The sequence below is a fragment of the Rhagoletis zephyria genome, unplaced genomic scaffold (assembly GCF_001687245.7).
Source record: "Rhagoletis zephyria isolate East Lansing unplaced genomic scaffold, Rhagoletis_zephyria_1.1 Rzeph_scaffold_08334, whole genome shotgun sequence".
Lineage (NCBI taxonomy): Eukaryota > Metazoa > Arthropoda > Insecta > Diptera > Tephritidae > Rhagoletis > Rhagoletis zephyria.
This window is the reverse complement of record NW_016165414.1, coordinates 8,109-12,048: the sequence shown is the minus strand read 5'-3', so window position 1 is coordinate 12,048 and position 3,940 is coordinate 8,109. Positions and strand designations below refer to the sequence as shown.

Sequence of the window (3,940 nt, the reverse complement as noted above, 5' to 3'; positions counted from 1 at the left end):
GTATGTATGTATGTAGTCTCATACTTTCGGTTTCTTAGTCGGTTACCTTTTGACCCTTTTCCAGCTGTCGTCGATTTTCTCAGCCTTCTTGCTTCCCTCTCGGCTCTTCATTAAATTCTCCAAATCTATTAACCCTTTCTTGCCTCCATTTCCTTACTGGCACAAACATACTTATGTACAAACACTATATTGCTGCACATTGACTCCATTTAAAATTAACTCAACGTAAGCGTCATCATTGGGGTCGGTCATGTCAGTGTCGCTTTTAATCTTTCCTCTCCTCTTCAAACTGACTTGCCAGTGTCAATGCAACAACCGAACGCAACATGTGTCAGTGATGGTACTTGCATATGAATGTACCGTAGTTGTACCGTTTTACCACGTCGTCTGAGCCACAAATGCGAGTACCCATTTGACCATCAGTTTTTATATCCGAGCGCACTTGTGCACAAGGGTATTGTAACTTTGTTCACATAACGGTTGTTTGTGACAAACAAAACGAATCGACAAACGTATACGTAAATGATCAGAATGAAAAAGGAAATCAATTAAGCAGTGTCTGTCTGTCTGTCTGTCCGTCCGTCCGACTGTGCACACAATAACTCAAGTAAAAATTGAGATATCTTAACGAAACTCGGTGTGCTTACGTCTTTTCGGCGCAGAGATTTGGAAAATATCGTAAGAATTTTCATGGTAACGGTAGAAATTTGGGGGTAAAAGCTCGAAGATAAGCTTAAAATGATCATGTTGTAAGAGCTCACCCATTTGTCCGTAGTAAGTATCATGAAAATATTAGTCTACACGTCCCAGTTGGTGCTTTAGAATCTAAAGTTTAGATTACTGTAAGATGGCTTAGATTTTTGAAGTTTTAACACCAAAAAGAGCTTTTTGAAGCTTTCACATATAAAAAGAGCTTTTTTAAGCTTCCGCGGAAAAAAACCTGTTTTAGAAATTTCCTTCCTATCCCAAAATTTTAAATGAACAAATGAGAGTCCAATTTTACTCTTTGCAACAAAGTGCCAACTTCTGTTATTCCTGAAGTTTTATAGGGAACGTTGATGTTGTTCGGAATTACCATGCTCTCCGACTAAGAGGCTGAAGATGATTTAGCCGCCAGCCGGAGCTCTTGTGGGAACCAAAGATAGAGGCCCACTGAACGCTTGCCTTTTTTGTGTTCGCACAGGCTTAGGACAGCCCATTGACCGCGTGCATGCTAATACCAGGAGTACTAATTCCTAAGCATCACCGGTATAGTCTGAAAATGTTTGGTGGGAATAGAACCTCCTTCATTCCCACGCAGTCCACCGCAGTAAGTATAGTTGAAGCTGAAAATCGACTGTTACCCAGGTTTCGTATACTAGCGACCAGACACACCCATCGGCGTACGCTGTTCTGCGGTGGAGATGTGGTGGCTTGGAGAAAGGGCATATCAATTCAGTGGAACGACCCAGCAGAGCTCCAGGATTTGCCTCTTCGGTAGTTTTTCTTCATTATATACCGTAAGCATTTTGGATGTGTTATGTTTCGCTGGAGGCGTTGTCTGTATGTATATTTTTAGGTACAAACTTTATTCATTTAGAGATTTAACGTGGTGATTTCGAGAATCATACGGCACGTCACAAGAGACTAGATATCATAACAAAAATTTGCCAGCTATGCCGGCACTAAAAAAGTAGTGTTAAAGCTACAGCGCTTCGCAAATTTATTCAGCCTTCTATTCTACTAACCCGCAGAACCCTCCTATATCCTCCAAACATTGTATATTAATTGAAACCACGGCTCAAAATGTTGGTAGGCTAGATTTTTTAAAGACAGCATTTAATTTTCTTCTAAAGATTTTTTTTGTGCATGGCTATCTTTATGAAAGGAGATTTTACTTTCTATTCTCAGGTTTTGTTTACTAACTTCAAATAAATTACATTACCAAAATTAAAATTTCCACCACTGCAAGCTGGCTTGCATCCTTCGTACATTCCATGCGCCTAGCATTTCGTTCGAACACACTCGGTCGCAGACGAACATACTCATCGTCTACTTCGAACAAGCAGAAAAACCACTCAAAGGAAACCCGTACGGGATACAAGCCTTTCTACTAGGACACCCACCCATCCTACATCAACAGTCCTTTCTCGACTTTCGCTCGGTTATTAGTGGGCTTGTCGTCATTTCATACGCTTGCTCGTTGCCACTAGCCGAACTTGTGTTCTATGCACTTTTGATTTTAGCAGCGCGCAGTCAAACATTTCGGCCAACGAGTTTAGTTTGAATTTTGACTTTGCGCATTGCGGTCACGTGTAATGCGATAACGGTAAAAGTACGTGAATGAGTCACACTTTGAACTAGTATAATAAAAACGCATTGAATTTTCGTGCGTATTCGTACGCGGAAAATACATGCATATCTAAGAGTATATATGTATGCACAAACATAGAAAACCACAAAAGTGCTTAGGACTCCTGTGGCAAAGCTAAACAAAAGAGTATATCGTGCGTGAGCCATAGAAAAGTTTTCGTGTCAGTGAATTTAATCAGCAGAAAAGTATGTACGTATGTATGTAGTTAGTAGAAATAAACAAAAACAACGAATTAAATGGAATAGTATATGAAAACAAAAACAACGCATTCAACTAAAAAGTGAAACCAACTAAAATTTGACGCTAAGGGAGTTGGAAAAAAGACGCCAGCGAACCTATGTAAAAACAAAAAAAAAAAAAAACTGTAATTAAAAAGTGAATTTGGGAGTATTAATTTATCTACCTTCATTTAGCGCAAGCACACCACAAATTTTAATAAAATATTTATCTATGAATGTAAGAAGCGTTCGAAAACAAGCAGCTAGTAATGGTGGCAATAGCAAAAGCAACAACAATATCAGCAACGTTAAATATGCTGTCAAAGCATAAGTAATATGCTTAACGGCAAACGGTAAATGACAGAGAAATCCCACATACATACATACGTATGTAGCTCCCAACTCGCGCGCGATAGCAACATTAAACGACCTTTTCCTTGAACTTCCTTTGCAAACGATCTCTTTGCCGTCACCCCTTTTACCACACTTAGTTAAACATATGCTTGAAAGTTACTGTAGCTAGGGGTGTAACGGTTATTAAAATGCTATAAAAAAGCGTAAACGTATGCAGAATATTGGCAATAAAGCGATTATCTTGGTAGCAATTTGCGACAGTCAAATGACAACGGCTTCCCAACTCAACAGGCCCCCGCCTCTCTCCGCCTTAGCACTGAATTCTTCTTAAAATGCCTAACAGCAGCCCACACTGAAGAAAGCATAGCATTGACAGTAAGACAGAAGAAAACCAAGACCCACTAGAGATGGGAAAAGAGGTTGGCGGGGAGGTGAAGTACCAGATAACTGTTGTAGAGAAGCCCAAATGGGGTGAGTTGGATGCACAACCCGCTGGGAAAGACAAAATGAGAATGTGTAACGCCTTGATTGTAAGCATGCATGTATGTATATGTGCTGGCTGACTTCTCGTACGACGCTCGAACTCATTCATAGCAGCACAGTGCGCTGTGAAAGTGTGTGGCCAAGTGAAGTGTGGAGTACATCCGAGTACAAATGAATGGGCGATCCATGAGTTTGTCGAGTGGTTGCTTAGGCACGTGTGTGTGTGTGATTGCTTTTTTTTCACGAGTCACAGTATGTGCATGGTCATTAAGGTGAAAAATTATGAACCTGCAAGCAACAATGTCAGTTGGAAGTGCACAAAAAAGTCGTTAAAAGTGGCCGAAGGATCGGCCAGGGCCAACCAAGTGATTGAAGTGTGCTTGATGGCCGGCCAAAGGAATGGATTGGACAGGCTGTGTAAGTGGTGAATGAGCGCAAAAAAATTGAAATATGAACTTATGTACTTTGTATGAATGCTGGGTTGTAAGGTTGCAAGGTTGAAAAAGCAGGCATTGATACGCTAAGGATTTGG

At 40.5% G+C, this 3,940-nt stretch overlaps 1 long non-coding RNA gene across 1 annotated transcript; it reads left to right on the top strand.

The window, feature by feature from the left end:
- Positions 1–2,456: 2,456 nt before the first annotated feature.
- On the top strand, positions 2,457–2,847 carry LOC108374973 (uncharacterized). Its single transcript, XR_001849110.1, has 2 exons — positions 2,457–2,538; positions 2,767–2,847. It is a non-coding gene; the product is annotated as an uncharacterized LOC108374973 (long non-coding RNA).
- Positions 2,848–3,940: the final 1,093 nt, after the last annotated feature.